Below are 20,056 nucleotides of genomic sequence, written 5' to 3' on the forward strand. Positions count from 1 at the left end.
CTTGAGAGTTTTATCATGATACCATAGAGTATGGCATAAGAACTATTTATTTGGTTAAGTTTATTTTTCTTAGTTTTGTATTTTTTATTATATGTGAGTTAATAAGAACTATAATTTTTAAAACCAGATCTTTCGATAAACCATTACCATATGAACAGAAAAAATTGTTTAAATGCCCTATGTTTTGATTTTATCAAGCAAAATTATGTTTTTTTTAAAAAATTGCTTTATTTTACTAAAATTGTCATTATTATACAGTACAGTAAATCTCTAAATTTCTTTATTTCTGAGTTACTGTTAGTGAAATGTTAAGTATCATAAATAGTATAAATTTATAAAAAGAGACAAAAATGAAGTTACATAACGGCTGTTTTATTCCGATTTAAATTGATTGACTCAAATTTAAGTTATGTGTTATATTTTAACTAACATAAGAATATTTCAGTATTGTTAAATACTTAACTAGAGCCTTGTTTGTTTATTATTTTTGAAAATAAGTTTATACTCGACGGATATAAATCTCAAATTTACCTTAAAAAAGTAATAAATTTCAATAATTAAAGGAATATAAATTTTACAAATTAAAATATTATAAATTACACTAGGAGGCTTCGCCTCCTGGTCGCTAACGCTCACCAACCCCCGGAACTGCTTTCGCAGTTCATTTCGGATTGCTTCGCAATCCAATGCTCGCTTTGCTCGCTCATTGGATACGTTCTTAACGTCTAGCTTTTGTATACTTTTTGAATACTGAAGTTCCGAAAACTTTTCACTGTAGAAAATTTTAAACCTGTACATTTCAATATTAATTTGAAATTGCAAACAGTTCACATATTTTTCTTAATCACACTATTGTAAACTTCAGTTGTTGAGAAAAGTAACTGTTGTAAGTTTTGTTTCAAAGTCTTTCCCACCAGAGGGCTAAAGCCATGTGTTGTAAAACAATATGAAATACTAGTAGTCTGCCACTGAACGCCGGATATAAATCCGGCGTTCCGATGCAAAGCCGATGCGGCTTTGATGAANAAATTGTCATTATTATACAGTACAGTAAATCTCTAAATTTCTTTATTTCTGAGTTACTGTTAGTGAAATGTTAAGTATCATAAATAGTATAAATTTATAAAAAGAGACAAAAATGAAGTTACATAACGGCTGTTTTATTCCGATTTAAATTGATTGACTCAAATTTAAGTTATGTGTTATATTTTAACTAACATAAGAATATTTCAGTATTGTTAAATATTTAACTAGAGTCTGCTTGCTTATTATTTTTAAAAATAAGTTTATACTCGACGTATATAAATCTCTAATTTACCTTAAAAAAGTAATACATTTTATTAATTAAAAGAATATAAATTTTACAAATAAAAATATTATAAATTACACTAGCACTAAATCTTTCAATACATTTTAAAATTCTCACTTGATAACATATTTGAGGAGAGTGGGTTTCAATTAAAATATTGTTTCTGGGAATCCAAACCATATAAAATTCTTTTTTTCGCGACCAATGCACAACGCCAAATATGAAAACTTAGAGATGTAGGGTTGAGGGTTGTTTTTAATTTATCAATTTCAGAATTTTCAAAAATCAGTAGAATAAAAAGGGTCTTTAAAACTAGATCAAAAAAACAAATATATTTTGACAATTACAAAAAAAAATTACGTCTCAAAAAATTTAAAGAACACATTAAATTGATTTGTAAATTTTCCAATAACTAGGTAACTTAATATGAGTGTTAATTTTTACCTCTGTTTATTACCCTTGTGTAAATTATTTGATCCCTTTAATCTAAAAATAAAATGAAATTTTCGATATTTTTGAAAATTTAAAAATCACTTAATTTATCATACTGAAATCAAATTAATGCTTACCATTATAAAATGTATGAATGAAGTGTAATTAGAAAGTACAATTTTGCGCATTTTACAAAACATTTAAAAAAACACATATGATTGTGTTCTGTGCCCTAAATATTCCATTACATTGTAAGAAAATTTCTGCTATTTTTATGGACTTTCTTTGTATATTTAATTGCTTAAAGCTGTTTTGTTGATAAAGCGGTTTTTCTCGGTTTTTTATCCAAACCGTAAATAGATTAAAACAGTCATTTCAAATTCTAGCTTATAACATGCAATTTTGCTTACCGTACGACAATTCTCCTTTTTTCTTCATGTCATTTTACGATAATTTTCTATACTTGCTTTTATTTTTCAGCAATTACGTTATGGCTTTAAACATCGTGTAAACTGAACTAAATTCATAAAACGCATAAAGTTTTGAATTGAAATATTACGTAACTGGATCAAATTGTAATTGAATTATCTTCCTGTAATGTTTCGTTTCTTTAAGTCAGAAGATCTATTTAGATGCGATTAAATTAATTCCAGTTGAGAGAAAGGTATTCCCACATTATAATTCAAATTACTAATAAAATCAAATATTGAACCGATCAAATATTGAAATATAGAACCGAACTTGTTAAATATTGAACCTATTTTTACGAGAGTGTAGAATGAAGTGTCAAATGAGATATGCATAGAATAGATTTAAGATTCACAGAAAACTAAGCAGAACTAAATTCTTAAGACTCTTTAGGTTTTCAATTGAAATAATCTTTCATGTGAATCAAACCGTAATTGAATTATTTTTCCTGGAATTCATCACTTTCTTTCGTCAGAAAATCTGCAGTGATAAGATTCAATTTATTCAAGTTGCGAGGGAAGATAACAACTAGCTTCCAAATGAGCTATAAATAACATCAGAAAGAGGACAAGGAAAGTCCTATTGCTACGCTTTTCATCTTCTTTCATTAATTTACTTCACTTCTAAATAATTTAGACCTCTCGCTGGTATAATGCGCGAACTTCGCTCTTATATTCGATTGAACAATTTTAATGACAGAAAGAAATTTATCCGTAATAGTTCGATATATTAGTAAATTAATAATTGGAAAGAATTGATAAAATAAGTATAAATTACCATTTTTATTTTTGAATCAAAAATAAGTATGGATATTACAAGTACATAATTCAAAGCTATTTGCAATTTTTTAAAATTTACATAACACCGCTTAGAAAATAACGGAATGTAACACCGTTTTAAAACGTAATGTAACACCGTTAACGTCTTGAAAGAAAAAAACGAAAATTTTTATGTAAAAAATATGATTTTTCAGCTTTATAACAATAAAAAGTTAAAAAAGTTTTGTTATGAAATTTACTACTTTCTTTTTTAAGAATTTTCAATGTTTTATATTTGGTATGAGTTGATGTCCTCCTAGCTTTTTTAAATTTTAATAAATACACAAAAACTTCTCTTTATTTTTATAAACACCTACATTGTAAAATATTCGAAACAAAATTACGGTATCAAATACCGGCACTTTGAGTGCATCATACATGAAATCCATTTTACCGTAAAGTCAATTTTCACCATAAAATATTATAACGTAATTTGTACAGTTATGTATATTTACTTACAGTGATTCAGTGATTTTACGGGAGAGTTATTATTGTAAAAATTGCAATGTATCAGATTTTTGCTCCGTAATGTATGTTCTGTTAAAAATGGATTTTACAGTAAAAAGTACTGACAAACAGGATGCCGGTACTTTTTACCGTATTTCTTTTGAGTCGACAATATTTTAAAAAATCAGAAGTTATTTATTTAATATTTCATTATAAATATGTTTCATTGAATTAGTTGGTTTCCATTTTTTTATCTTTTGATATAATTGTTAATAAAAAAAATATCAAAAGCTGAAAATTCTTTTTTTTTAAATTAAAAATATATTAATTTACGCTAAATCAGAATAGCATTAATTGAGTAAATTTTAATATCATGACTAGAAGGATGTAAAACAACGCACATGCTATGTTCAATGCAAAATCTTTTTGTACTATTATTGCTTCATATACACATATTGAATCAGCTATTTCTCAATAATAGACTCAGATTAAGGAACAAAATTAAATGCACGAATTCCATTATTTATTTCAGATAGGACGTTAAACAAATAATTTAATTCCAACAACAAGCCAATTGTTTCTATATTGATATTAATTTACCAAAATTGAAACCATGATTAAGATCAAAAGGGATAGTACTTAAAGATGTAAATCTTTATGTACTATCCATTATAAATGTAATCTTTCATTATGTACTCTACATAGCGTTCGATTTTATTATTGTGCTTATGTACGTTTTGAAACGTTTCTGAAAGAAGCAAGAAATATCGTCTGCACAAAAATAATTATTAAAATTGAAATCAAACGATTTTCAGGAACTATTCTTACTTAGTAAAAATATTATTTCGATTCAGGTTTTTTAACATTTTCAGACGATAAACTTAAATTAAGATAACATTTAAAAGATTAATCGTTGGGTGTAAATGCTTAAGAATATTTGAGACAGGTAAATTTTTTATGCAATTATCCTTTTTTATGTGTAAAAGATATTTTATAGCTTTTTTGTTCTACCTTTTAAGTAAATGTTATGTCGCTTTGATTAAAATTTTTAATTTCATTCTAAGTTGATATTTTACTGAAATTATTTTTCAGAAGTTTAGCAATTTTATATTAATTTATCATGAAAATTAGTAAGCAATATTTAAGAAATAAAATTTTAATTTAATTGCATTAAATTCAGTGAAAGTACCTAATTATAAAAAATATCATGCTAATCATATACATCTATAATTAATGTAGAGTTTGTAACTAGAAAATGTTTGAATTTATTAAGTTCGTTTGTATTCCTCAGACGATGAGGGTCTCAAAATACTGTCAATAACTTTCAAAATATTGTTTATGAAATATTCGGAACAGTTAGCTGTATGATATTTCTGTTAATTAAGCTTCTATTTAGATTTTCGGACAATCTTTCTTATTTTGATTTATATTTTATTTTTATGATATTTTCATTAATCATTCATATTCATTTATCATTATCATTTCATTAATCATTCATTCATATTTTTATGATATTTTTCGTCAAGGACTTAACACTAGATTTGAACAAGGAAGTCATTTTGACTGCTTTTTAATTTCAGCAAGAAAAGCAATAATGACACACTGTAAATAAATGACACAGTTTCTTAAAATTTTTTGACTTTTATAATTAATTTTATTGTTGATAATTACTAATAACCTGTTATATAAATGAAGAAAATTATCAAAAGTATTAAAAACTAATTTTAAACAAATTTCTTTATGCATTAGTTATTCTTTCACAATGCTGTCATTTTGACTGCTTTTGGGCAATATAGGTATTTCAGTCTTTCTAGTGTTAACCAAGTTACGATATATCAGGGACTTCGTAAAATATTTAAAAGGCTTGTACGTTTTATTGTTTTCTTTGAATGTCTGCGATAAATTTAAAATTATTATAATGCATATTGCTGCTCTTCTTTTAAATGTAATTTTTTACTTTTATTGTGATTTTATATTTTTATCAAAACTTTTACAAATTTAGAGTAATAAAATGAGTCTATAGCAATTTTTAATTTAATATAAAGTTAACTGTTGTTACACATTATGTTTTTGAAATATTTGTTTTCTGAGATTTGTTAGTTTTATTATGTTAGCAAAGGCTCCTCTAATATTAGTTTTAGTAAGTAAAAAGTTTTGGTGATATGTTTTGGATAATAAAATAATTAGGAAACGGTTAAATAACTATGAGAGGAAAAAGATATTAGCAGAATTGTTATTTTTATTAAAAGTTGGGGTGAAAATGTATTTTTCTTACTGAAGTTCACTTACTGGTGTTTTCCTAGTATTCTTGATATTTTTTACAGTTTATTTCATCATATAGGCGAAATAATAGTGAAAAAAGTTAATTTATAATAGTGAAAAAATTAGGAAACATTTCACCAATGCGGAGGTATGCAAGTTATTATTTGAATATTAGACATAATCAATGAATCAATTAATAAAACCTAATTTCTGTGATAATTTGTTTAAATACACATTGTACATTAAATCATAATTCAAAGAAAATTACAAAAAAAGGTTTATTTTTTTCAAGAGTATGTTTTGAATGGTGATCTTTAAACTTGCTACCATTTTGCAAAAAATAATTTTAAGCTATCTGTTTTCTGAAAAATCCAGTTTGATAATTTTAATTTTTTTTAAAAAATTTTTCAGATCAAAAATAATTAATAAATAAAAAGGGGAATGAAAAAATGCTGTTTTTAGTCTGATGTTGATATTTAATGACTAATTTTGGACAAATTGCATACAGTAATTTTTACTATTCTTATTTGAGCACTTTTTTATTGCTACCTTGTAAGATAATCTCAATAATACTTTAGCATAACCAATTTCATTGGTACATTCTATACATTTCTAGGTACATTCATGTTGGATCAAAAAAAAAAGTATTGTATTCTAGTCCAACTTTGAAGCTAACGTTTCTTACTGCATTTCACAAATTATCTCATTGTAGTTACGTCTGAAAAGCACAAATACATACTATAGTGTTAATCAATCTATGCACAGCATAGAAAAAATCAGAAACAATTACAAGCAATATACAGAAATTATAAGCGTTACAATTTCTCAAAAATATAGTGCTTCTTTACAATGTTCCATACAAATATAATTTCAAAGATGTGTATTTCTCCATGATCTTTGCACAAAATTATTGAATTAGAATGATTAAAAACAAATAATAATAATTAACTGATATTAAGATAAATAAGTTTAATATTATTATTTTCATAATATTGTACATAAAGGTAATTCTGTGGTTGTTTGGAAAAAAAAAGATTTTTTAATTGCACGAAAAAACTTTTAAATTACACATTGCTTTCATTTTCATTTTTTAAAAAAACTACCTTAAATATTAAAAAGATTTTGCTTTTCAAAGAAATTAGCAAAGCAAACATTAAGCTCCATATCATATGAAAAAAAAAATGAGTCGTTCTGTTAGAAAAAACAGTAAAATTGAAAATCCTATTTTAATGTTAATAATGCACCTGAAATATATATTTATAGTAGAAAATGGTAGAATCGATTACTGTTTAAATGTAATCGAAGTTACATTGGAAAGGGCAACAAATAAAAAAAAATTTAAATATTTTTGCTTTATTAATTGAAGAAATTAGGGGAAGAAACCTAGTTCTTTCATCAAGCTCTTCAATTGTGCAGGTATAGGCCTTTTAGTTTTGAACATTATTTCATAATTTTGCTCATTATTGATTTATTATTTTTTTTTAAGCAACATTTTAACAACAATCAAGCAACATTTTAACAACTTAAAAACTATAACTTATTAAAATGTTTTGTAGAATATCAGCTCTAGTGTTTTTGAAACACTAAAAGTTGCGATCTTGTTCAGCCTTTTTCTAGAATAACGGAATCAATTAATCTTATTCGTCTGATAATTTTCATTAAACTTAGCTAAACTTTGTGAAGTAACCTCAATGCCTCCGAAATACAAACGGATCTACAGCTATTTAAAAAAATATCAATGTTATTATGCTCGCTGTGATATTTTTTACAGTATCTATTAATCATGAGAGGAGATATTGTATTAACGAAAAGGTAATATTAATAAAAAAATTTTTCAATTTATTATTTAGATTTAATTATACCGCAACTTTATTTATAAAATAGAATAATCATGCTCATATTCAAAGAAATTTCTTTCAAACCACGCTATTTTTGAAGCTTTGCATTATGAAATATTCCCTGCTTGGATGAGATTCGAGAAACTGGTAATTTAGTTCAAAAACTATCATGTGTAATTATCGATTCGATTAAAATATTTTTGACCTTAATATTCAATTATAACAATCGCTTATTTTCCGATTTTTCTGAATATGTCAAAATTTTCTGGACAGTTTAAAAATTATCACATTACATTATTTTTTATATTGTTAATTCATGGACTAGGAAATACAGTTTACTCATTTAAAAGATCCTATAATTTTAATACTTTTTCTAAAACATCGTTAAAATTCTTTTTGTCTTTTTAAACTTATTAAACCGTGATGTTTATTTTTGTTAAAAAAAAACAAACAACAACCTTAAAACCGAAACTCAATTTTATGTAGAATCCTTCACAGTTCACTGCTTCAAACATGGTGCTTGAACACCAGTATTATTCAAATTTATAGCAATCTTAATATGGTATAAAATTTGACCATATAATCGTGCCTCTAAATTTTTATCGACCGTTCCAAAAATTCATCAAGAACTAAAATACTATTTAATTTAACACCTTAATAAAGTGTCATCAAAATTGAATGAAACTATAGTTCAAAATACCGATGTTAGGATTCAATGTTGAACTGCGTAAATATAATCCTGCTTCTTAAATTCGATTGCTTGTTCTTATAGTTCCTCTTGAACTGAAACACGGTTAAATTTAACAACTTATTAAAGTGACAAAAAATGTTCGGGAAATTTCTTAGTTCAAAGTACCGATGTTAGGATTCAAGGTTGAATCAATTTTTCTGAAAAAGTAGTTGCTACACTTAACCTACCTTTTTTTTTAATCCCAGAGACAATAAATTTTAAATCTACGTCGAAGTCTTTTCTATTAACTTTCTTTTTCATCTAACAAAGCATATGAGCGGAAATGCAGAAGGAGTTCCTATTGTTAAATTCCACTTTGATTATTAAATATTGTGTATTTGTTTTATATCCATTTCCTGTCGATTTACGCAATGATTTCAAATTCTTTGCTTATGAGGTTTTTTTTCTTTGTCATGTCAGAGTTTTCGATTGAATTTATTTGAGTCTTTAACATTTCACTAGAGTCTGTCTAACACTAATTTTATTGAAATTTAAAATAAGGATTGAAATGGCTTAGCACTTCAAATTAAACATGCATTTTGGTGATAATGTGCAACTCCCTTTGGTAATATTTGAGAATTGACGACTTGATACTTCTGCCAATTTCTATTTGTCTGATTAATTGAAGGGAATTATTCTGATTCCTTCAATTTTTATTTGACAATGTAAAATTTCACTTTGGTAATCTTAGGGAATTATGGATTTGATTATGGATTATGGATTTGATTTCAATTTTTGTTTCATAACATGTAGAAATTCAATCTGATACCTTCAATCTTTATCTGATAATTTAAAATTTTACTTGTATAATTTTGGAGAATTGTGGGCTTGTTATTTCCTTCGATTTTTATCTGAATAACTTAAAACTTTGACAGCTTGTATATCATAGGTAGTTTCCATTAAATGCACTTCTTTTAATTTTTTTTTACAAAATAGTGGCATCTTGAAATAAATTTGGGAAATGTATATGTATAAAGGCATAAACGTGCAGATAAAAAATAAAATTTTATAACTATCAAAAATAAAAGTTTCCCTGATATTTATGGAAAATAAATAAATGATATTTTTCCTTTTAAATTACAAACCTAACAATTACCTATTTATTTTAGTTGCTTAAGAGGAGAGCTTTGTTCGCTAACATTTTGGGACGCATGGTTCAGACTATGAAGTTAGAACTAAAGTTTGCTCAAACTATTATTCCAGATGAGATTTATGGCATGCCTTAGTAAATAAACACACAGTTCCTCCATATTAGTTGTATTTGTGTATATAGGTAGCAACTCTATTATTTCAGAGTCTCAGCGAACTCATTTATGATTTTTCATTGCATATAAATATATGTACTAAATTGTTAATGTATAATCTGCATCGCACAGTAAATAATTCTTATTGCCAGCTATGCTTATTTTCTTGGGGGTTGCATATTGCTCTACCCATTTTAATTCCGTCTTTGATTTTTTACTCATTTTTTACTGCCTAAAATGATTTACCGAGTTTTAACATCGGGTTAAAAAATATCTGTTTTCAATACCAGAAGAGAAAAAAAAACTATTGATAAAGTTCAATCATAAAAAAGTTTCTTTAGTTAACGCACGATTATTTGAATAATAAATATTTGACGAATATTTGAATGAAATAATAAATAAACATCATTAAGAAAATGAATAGATTAACAAATAATATATTTCTTACTAAAAATATGACTTAAATTTCATTTAAAAGAAAGTAAATGCTTCAATCAAAACATATTATTCATAATATGTCTTGATAATTACCACTGCTTTTTTATAAATTGTAATAATACTCAATAACAATAACTGCAGAAATCTACTAATCCGAAATTTAAAAGAATGAATACTATTTCTGGTAATGCAAGGTTATGTAGTCTTTTAATAAAATATGAAATTTTCAAAGAAGTGTGTAATTATTTCTTTGATAATACTATTTATTTGATATATTGTACAGTTGATTTTAGTCTTTAAAGTTTTTTCTTGCATAATATTTTGAACTAAGAGAATACAAAATATTATCTGTAAAAGAGATTAATTCGAAAAGATACATTGTATTTTAATATTAGATAACTTTGCAAAACAAACACCATAAATCCTAATTGCTCAGTTGCTGACAAAAAAATTAATAGCTTTATACTTGAACTTGAAATGCCCTCTTGACAGAAGAAAATCTTTCGGTTTATTTAGTTTATTGATTTTCACTAAAATGGTGTTTACTAAAATGGTGTTTACGTATACTGGAATAAATGTCAACATGTATCATTATCTTCAATAAAAATTACGAAACTGTTTTAATTTTAGATGCTTGCAACTCAAAATATTTCATGTCTCTACGCTTTAAAAGGAAAATTTGAATGTGCTTGTATATTTTTATAATTAGAACAATAATTTGAATACCAAGCAGGGATTTATGAAACTTATATAAGTCATTAATTGTTTTCATAATGTTACATTGATTTGAAACTTACACGTGTTGTTATTAATGTACGAATCAAAAGCGCTTCAAGGTTTCTTAAAACATAAATTTTTTACTAGCATGTTATGTTGAAGTGAGAAACTTGTTATTATTTTCTGTTTTTAATTACCGAAATGTAATTACAGTGCTCAGAGCACAAACGTTTCTCAATTCTTTTGAGTTTTGCGTCAAAACGCGTTATAAATTTCTGCGTTTTTTGAGATGAAAAAATTATGTAGAATTACTTTTTAAACAAAATTTTAAGCATTTTTAATTTCAAGTGATTCTATTCTTTCTATTCAAGTTTCAGTAAGAAGTATATATTTCACAATTTTCAGAACACTAATGCTTCTCAATTTTTAAAGAAATGTTTTATGGTTCACGTCAGAGCGCGTTTTAAAGTTCTACGTTTTTTAAGATGACGAGATTATGTAGAAATATTTTTAGCCCACAACATTCAGTTTTTTGAATTTTAAGTGATTTTATTATTTTTGCATTTCTAAATTTCTGTAAAAAAATATCTGTTTCACAACTTTCCGAACACAAAATGCTTCTCTGTTTTTTTTTCTCCTGAATGTGTTAAGTTCTATGTTTTTTAAGATGATAAAATTTTGTAGAAATAATTTTTGCCCATTATATTAAGTATTTCTAAATTATAATAGATTTAATTTTTTTCTGCTTGCCTTTTTCTTAATTTCGGTAAAAAATATGAGTTTACAAAAAATGTATCACAAGTATTAGAGCATAATATAAAGCTTATATTTTATAATTGAGCTTAAAAGAGACATCAGCAATAAAATTTAAATTAAAATGAAAAATATATCTTTAGATTCGTAATTAACAAAAGAAAATTGTCCAGCATGCTTACGTTTAGCTAGAAGTTAACGAGATGAGACCTCTACCCGCGCCATCTTGAATTTCAGGTTACTTTTCAAGTTTTCGTTCTCTTATTTTTTTGTTACTTTAAATGTTTTTGATGATATAGTATTATTTAGCAGCACAATATTTTTAATAAAATGGGGAAAATAAGGGAGTATCTTTGTTAAATTAGGAGAAAGAGAGCTTGATAATTTTTCTCTAAACTTAAAAGAAATCCATTTCAAGAGAGAATTCATTTTAAGTTTAAAATTATTTAATAACTTCATTTCTGATATACGAGTGAGTAAGAAATTTCGTCAAATATTCGAAATTTTTCAACTCGTCAAGAATCATTGATTTCAAAGTGGAATAATGTTCAAAATAATGAAATACAGCTGAAAGGCGGAATCAATAGCAAAAACGTCATTTCTGAGAGTTGAATTTTTAAAATTAGCAGCGCCATTTTGTTTAAAATAAGAATAATATTTAAAAATAAAATGCCCACGAAGTTTTAACAGCTTCTAATGAAATTTAAAAATTTCTATATCGTTTTTATTTTTTATTTATCAGCCAGTACATTTTTTTAAAAAATAAAATCTAAGAGAAATCTCAGTTACCGATTTTCACTTAATTTCTTAGAGGTGAGAATAAAATGTTTTTACCGACCACCCCCAACTTCCGTATACGAAAAAAAAAAACTTCCTTCAGAAACAATACACGCAATCGGAAAAGATAAAACAATGGAAGGGTAATAACAAAAAAAGAACGCAATTACATCGAAAATACATCACCTTCCCCCAAAGAAGAAGAAAAATAAGAAATCTGGCGCAATACATGTTATTAACACGGGCCAAAGGCGGCTGACAAACTCTCCGTTTCGCCATATTCTTTAAGATTTTTATCATTTTCAGGTGATTAGGTAGTTTTTGTGTAAAAATTCAAGAAAAAAAATACACAATGCACTTTTTGTAAGAACAAATGGAATTTCTTATGCTCTCTATTCGCCAAATTTGAGTTACAACTGAATAAAAGATAATCTACATAATCTTTTGAAGTGTTTAGCATACGAAAACAATAAATTTTTTTGAAAATAAATTTCTTTTCTTCGTGCTTACTTAATCAGATATAGTTTAGTTAAGCGTTAATCTTTACAAGACGATAATCTATATAGTCTTATCTAGTTTTTAGTGCACAAAAACAATAATTTTTAAAAAAAATAAAATTAACATGTCTTTTTATGTGTTTTAAATCAAATATAGTTTAGCTAATCGTTAAAAGTGATGTAATATACTCGATGCCACTAAAAATTCAAAAGTTGATTTTCCCTAGTTTTAATTAATTTATTGTTGACTTTTTTAAATGTCCAACATTGCGTATATTACCCATCACGCTATTTTTAATAGTATTCCAATCCTTCAATTTACAATAAAGTCAAATGTATCTGAGATCAAATTTCTTTCATGCTTCCTTCTTCCTTTATTTTAAACTGCTAATCAAATTTTACTATACAAATTTCTAATAAATAATGTCATAAACTGTTAAAAACTGTGAGAATCGATTTCCCCCCCCCCACCTCGACAAATGCGAGTCAAAATAAATTATTCCTCTAACACAGAAAAACTTATTTTACGTTTTATTTATTTTTGTATAAAAATTATAAAAAAAAATACACAAAGCTTTTTTTTGTAAAAACAAATGGAAGTTTTTTTGACTCTCTATTCTTTATATTTAAGCTACATCTGAATAGAAGATAGTCTAGGTATTCTTATTCAGTGTTTATCTTGCAAAAACAATAAATTTTTTGAAAAATGAATTTATGAAGTTTTTTTTAATGCGTTTTTAATCAGATATATTTTGACTAATCGTTAGGCGTAATGCTTGATGTCGCTAAAAACGCAAAAATTGTTTTAAACTCGGAGTTTTTTTTTTCAATAAAATACTGTTGACCTTTTTAAAATGTCTTATTTTTTATTTACCTTTCACACTATTTTTTAATAATTTTTAAAAAATATTCCTGCTTCCTTATTTTTTATTTTGCAACTAATAAAATATATTTTACTCTTAAAAAATAAACTTTAAATAAGGCATTTTATTAGAGTCAGTAAAAAATTATGAGAATCGATTAATCACTCTAAAAATGCCACTCAAAATAATCATTTTAACACAACAATTAATAATTTAATATTAATTTAATTTAACACAACAATTTAATCAATTAACAAAATAATCACTCTACTAATCACTCTAACTAAACAAAAGTTTTTTTTTTTTTTGAATTTTTCATTACCTATTAACTGCTTTAAATTTATCTGAACATTAATAATGTTATGTAATAAGAGCAAATAGATTCAAGTTCAAGTACATATACATTTACAGTACTAACAAATATAGTTTAAGAAACAGGAAGTGAGTAAAGTAGCAGAACTATTATTTAAGTTTTCATCCAATCATAGAGATTCCACCACACTGTTGCCAACTAATGCAGTCACCTATCATGCTGTTTGAATTATCTATAATTGGGTATAATATAGCCTACGTCACAGGTTGTGTTGTTCCTACTAAATTTAACCCATGAACGGCATTTTCTGCGAGCCTAACTTCAAGCCACAAATAAACAAACGAAGTGTTCGATCGTTTAAATAGCTGCTCGCCAGATTTTATTGCATTATAAAGAAAAGTTATTGAAACTAAATACAACTAAATAAACAACAACAACTAAAACAAATAACAACAACTACTAATAACAATAACTAAATAAACAACAACTAAATTCCATTCGTTTAGCATTGCGTCATATGTTGTTCCTACTAAATCGAAGTAGTTGTGTTTTTTTCATATTATACCCAATTTAAAATGGGCAATTAAATGTTTCTTATCTCCTTCTTCTTGTAAAAAAATTCCATCTCATAGTATGATTTCCAGTAGTTAACGGGAATTGTTGATAACATCTAAATAATTTTTGCTAAAATCACTACATTTCACGTTGCTTAACTAGCGCTTGACATGCCTTTAAAATTCTGCCGTTCTTAGGAACGTTAAGTCACGTGAGTTAATTGCTTGAGTATATTTTTTGTTAGGTGGCTAATTTGGGGTAAAGTGGCTCTGAAAGGGTAAAGTGGCTCTGAAAGGGTAAAGTGGCTCTTAAACTGAACGAGCACATTTTATTCGCGATTGTTTGACAATAAAATAAAAAATTTTAAATTTAAAATGTTAGTATTGGTTTTTAATGTGTGCACTGGTTGTGGTAAAAAATTATGATATGCTTTTTGCAAATCGTTCCACTATATAATCATTTATTGCTATTTAAAAAAACAAATAGTGAAAAAGTTATTTAAAATAATATTGAATAAATATTTTGCTTCTATTGATTAAATATATACAGCAATCAACACAGTAAAGAAAATCTTTTACATTTGCAGTTAAAAACTGTCAGCTCGTGTACCAGCATAAAACCGTTTCTTTCGCAGAAAAAAACTCTTATTTAAAAACGGGTAAGTTGATTAGTGTTATTATTTTAACAATCAAACTCCGTTATTTCAACAAAAAATTCTATGAAATAACTTTGTCTGTATGTTGGTCGGTGAGAGCCGAGAACACAATTTGCAAGACCAGTCAATGCCGGGATTCTGCAATGCCTCTGGGAAGAGAGTTCTGTTCTCTGAGCTACGTTAATTCTGGTGTTTGGTTGCAAAGGAAAAATCGTACAATGTCTTTATGTTAAAAGTCTTATTTACTTATATCATCTTTAAGTGCAAAAACATTTAAAACTATATTGGCCCACCAATAATAAACATTTCTGACAATTTAACATACCTAAGTATTACATCAAAAGACAGATATTAATCAGGTAGATTATCAATTAGACAATGAAGTCGAATCACAATTTAATATACGATGCTCAAAACTGTTAAATTAATATCGGAAAAAATAAGAGCAAATATGTAAAATACTAGTTAAAGGATTCGAAAAGAAAAATATTAAGTTATCTTACGGTTAGCAAGACTCGAATAGAAAAATCGAGACTGTAACAACATTGAACAAAATCGAGAAACTGAATTGACAGCTTAAATCCGTTTTCAATTCTGTGAAAAACAGAGAAAAGTGTTTTAGAAAAAAATAACTTTAAACAATCAAATATACAAAAAAAGTCTGTAAAATAAAGAAAGCAAGGAAAAAAAATTTTTTTTTTTTTTTGCAGCCGCGGGTAACAATTAAAAACAAAAAAATCTGTGTTTATCTTCAAACATTTTTTTCTTTAAAAGTATGTTTTTTTTTACTGTAGAATTTACAGTTATTTTATTCAGTGTGCGTTGGTAAGGTTAAGTAATCATTTTATATACTTAAATTTATTTCAAAATAACTAAGAGATGCATTTTAAAATGATTTAGTTGTACAAATTACGACGGGAATCGTTATGAAACAGGCTGTACAAATAAATTCAGTTTAAAATATATTGATTGATACACTATTGATTTATGTTTAAACAACTGTTTTGATTGAAAAGGAATTGTTAAAAATCCTTGAATCTATACGATCTTATGAATCTTAGACATACAGAGATACGAAAAAAATCAATAGAAATGCAAAAAGTACTACTTATTTGAAACACCGAAACAGTTGTTACTCATTAAATGTCTTTATTTAATTTATTATTTGTTTTCTTTGTCATTCATCGTTGTGTAAATATACCCAGCCTTTATTTAATTGAAAGGGTTTGTCAATCTTAGAAAGCAAGCTGAAAGTTTTAATGCCGACTCTATCTATATAAACGAGCCATAAATTACTAGATGAGTTTACGAGCAATTTAACAAAATCACATCAAATTGATGCTTATTTTTTTTTTTTTTTTGCGGAACGGAATTCTTTATTAATGTTAACATTATTTATTTTTTTATGTATTTTCATAGCTATTTTGCTGTGATAATTTAACTTAGCGCAACAGCTCTAATTTAATGCCGGATTTAGATGATCTAGAACGCCATTAAAAGTAGCAAAAATGGCCCTTAAAAACATCCAAGAATGTCTTGAAAATAAAAAAAAAATTGTGTGCTACACAAAATTAAGATATTCAATATAGCAATAGTTAATACGGATTTTATACAATTTGAATTCGTCATGATACGTTATGAATAATCAGTGCGCCATCTTAAAAACTATATTTCTAGAGGAATATTTTCAAGCTGATATGAAGTACTCTAGTCAAAAAGTATGAAAGTTCTAATAATAAGCTAAATCTATCTCAACAAAAAAAACCTAAACAAACCCCTCAATAAGTGCCCTAAAGTGTAAGAAAAAAATTCCGTAAATAACAAAAGAAACAAAAATGCAAAGAAATAAAAAGGAAATATAAATAAAAATGAACATAATGCAAAAAATAAAATTGTCATCAGAATCCGGACCTCAGCTATAATGAAATCAGTAAAGCTTTTTACTTTAATTTGCTCGTACAAAATAGGGGAGAGCGCACATGGATAAAAGAGATTATTAATATTATTATAAATAATTACTATGAAATCGTTTATAATAATGCATGCACTTAAATAACATTGTTATAATGTTTTTGTTAATAAATAGTGTAATATTTCAACCTCTTGATAAAATAACCAGAAAAGTAAAATATTATTAAAGAGAACTGATTAATTGTAACTACAGAAAAAATCTGCTAAAAGAACGCTGCTGAATAGCAGTGGTGATCCAAGAATTAATGCTAGCAAAGGACTCCCTTTATCCAACTAAACAAACGCTCAAACTCTTCCATTTTGGTTGGAGATATTACATGGCTTTTTATTTAACAAGATTACAATAAGAACTGTTGGTTAATGTTTGCCAAAGTTGCCAGAGCTCTTTGCTGATGAGAATTTGGTTAATATTAATACATTTCATGCTTACGCCTTTCTGTAAAATCCAGGGAAAAACAATAAAGAAATTTTCATCCAAAAAAAAACAAAACATTTTCGCCAAAAAATATTAAAAATTAAAATTTAAAAATATTCTTCTTACATTTGATATGAACTTTTCAATTGGTGTCGGTAAATTTATCAACCATCTCAGAACAAAGGACCAATTTATTTAATCTTGAAGTTAATAGAAAGCAGTCCATTTAAAAGTTAATAATACGCATTTTATTGTCATTTGGAGACCTGTAAGTGACGTCATCGTTGTAAATCGTAGTAAATGATGATTCAGAAGCCAATCAGGCTCAACACACGCGCGTTACATTGCTTACAGGTATCCAATTAAATCTGATTTAAACTGCATGGTTAGGCATGATCACTTCACTTCTTCTTAGTAGCCGGCGAGGGGGTGTACCTGGGCGGAGTGGTGAAGTACGCCGGGAGTGTATACTCTTGGTAGGGTCACCCTAGGCGTGAAGGCCATTCCATTATGCTCAGCTAAAGTCTGCAGGCACTCAGGGCTAAGTCAGTCTTCTCCCTCTGTTGCCCTAGACCAGGGATGGCGAACCAGTGGCTCGCGACACAATATTTTGGGCACTCCACCGATCACAAAGTTTACTATGAAGCATATTAACAATTCAATTAAAATTCACAAAAAAAGAACAATTAATGCCAAAAAAGAAATTAATAACCATAAAAAAACAAGCGAACAATAAATAACTAGCAAAAATAAATTAACAGTTCTGCTTAAACTAACATCTTATAACCCTAATATAAGTTATTTGTCATCTAATCTGCAACAACAGAAGTCACACTGATCTTACTTTAAGTTGAATTGCGCGTATAATTGAGACATTGCAAAAGTTGAGAATTGCATTTTTTCGTAGTAAATAAAGATTTTTGAGTTGATAGTATTTAGTATTATTATTTACCCAATAATCACGAAGTCAAAACTGTTTGTCGGCACGTCTATGACCCCATTAAAATATATTTTAGAAAAAATGGCACGTTGATGCATGATGGTTCGCCACCCCTGCCCTAGACCTTCGGGTTAATTGAAGCTGCTTAAATTCTCTTCACATGATAATTGACAGGCCTTCATCCAACCATTGCTTACACTTTCAGTGGATACCCTCACATGTTGGGGTTGATGGGAATGAGAGAGCTGACTTCCTGGCCAAATCCGCTGTCGAAGAAGACACTGATCGTTGTGGGAAGCTTACCTTTAGTGAAATTTCTTCCCTGGCAAAAATGAAATTAAACAAGACCGTAAGAACTCCTCCCAACCACTCTTGGTATTTTGCAAAAAAAACCGGGAGAATCTTTCAATCTTAGACCGAGAGCCCATCAAACTGCCTTTTCACGCTTCTTGAGTGGCCACACTAGATCCCTTACTTTCAACCGTGGCCAAAAAACTTATCCTGAATGTCATTGGTGCTCGACAGACATGGCCTCCCCAACGCATATTCTGACTTGTTTGGTGTTCGGTAAAGATGAGATCCTGCGAGACTCCAGTCTTTTTATGGACTTTTTGGTGGTGTTCGGATTCATGGGAGTCATCTAGCGCTGCTAGACGATTCCGAGATCAGCAACAACAACTTCTTCTCTAGTTGCAAGTATATTGCTTTTTTGCAATAGTTCCTGCGAAACACGAGGACGTTTCTAATAGCTTTCTAGATAACAAAATACTTCTAATGTTGATCGACTGATTCAATTCATAATTTATTTAAAAGACAAATTCCAGATAAATTTACTTGTAATAATAGAACCTGAAATAAAAACCTATCTATCAAAATAATAAATTTGATTGCTCGTCCAACATTATACAGCAAAGGTCGTATTTTTATAAAAATAGATTTCTGAAATTTTTTCTTCTAAACATAGAAATTGGAGCATATTCCGAATTACTCATGCCGTTTATAAAAAATGAAAAGTTAAATTTAGTTCTCTCCGTGCGTAGTCTCTCTTAACGTGCAATCTCACCTAGGTTTAACTTGTATTTGATCAGACCCGTTCGTAATGTGTTTTCTTAAAAATATTTATGACTCAACACAAAAGTGTTATTATTCTAAACCGTCGTCGCCTTCCAGGTGTTAGCGATTAGAAAAGTTTGCTTTTATCTTCAAATTAATATTTTTTAAAATAAAATGTATAAATTTTTCAATTTGTTTTATTACTATCATAATAGGTAGTAATGAAATGTAATAGTTCCTCCATAGGAATATACCCTCCACAATAATGTTGAATCAGTCCAAAATGTGTCTAGATATGCTCGTATATCATAATATATGAGAGATCAGAGTTCTATCCCCGAAGGTAGCTTCAAACTCTCTTGAAAGTTTGCCAGAGAAGTAAGGCGGTAGGTGCGTAATATTGACCACATTGGTTCAACGTATCGGTGAATTTGACATTGTAGAATGTAAGTTCTATAATTAATAAGCTGGTTGTTGCAGGAGGATTTTATTTGCAACCATAATCACGTTTTTAAATGTGTCAAAATGAATATTTTACCTATATTTACCTATATACAGAAG

General features: G+C 27.3%; 1 protein-coding gene across 3 annotated transcripts in view; it reads left to right on the top strand.

Moving 5' to 3' along the window:
* Positions 1–4,175: 4,175 nt before the first annotated feature.
* The window catches only part of LOC107456663 (histidine decarboxylase), a 53,607-nt gene continuing 37,726 nt past the window's right edge, over positions 4,176–20,056 (top strand). For 2 of the 3 annotated variants that reach the window (XM_071177646.1, XM_071177648.1), the window contains exon 1: positions 4,199–4,420. The gene's annotated coding sequence lies outside the window, so the exon portion shown is untranslated. Of the gene's footprint in view, positions 4,421–20,056 lie in introns of all 3 variants that reach the window. The other variant, XM_016074594.4, reaches the window with a different exon arrangement.

Source organism: Parasteatoda tepidariorum, chromosome 2, assembly GCF_043381705.1.
Source record: "Parasteatoda tepidariorum isolate YZ-2023 chromosome 2, CAS_Ptep_4.0, whole genome shotgun sequence".
NCBI classification, from domain to species: domain Eukaryota; kingdom Metazoa; phylum Arthropoda; class Arachnida; order Araneae; family Theridiidae; genus Parasteatoda; species Parasteatoda tepidariorum.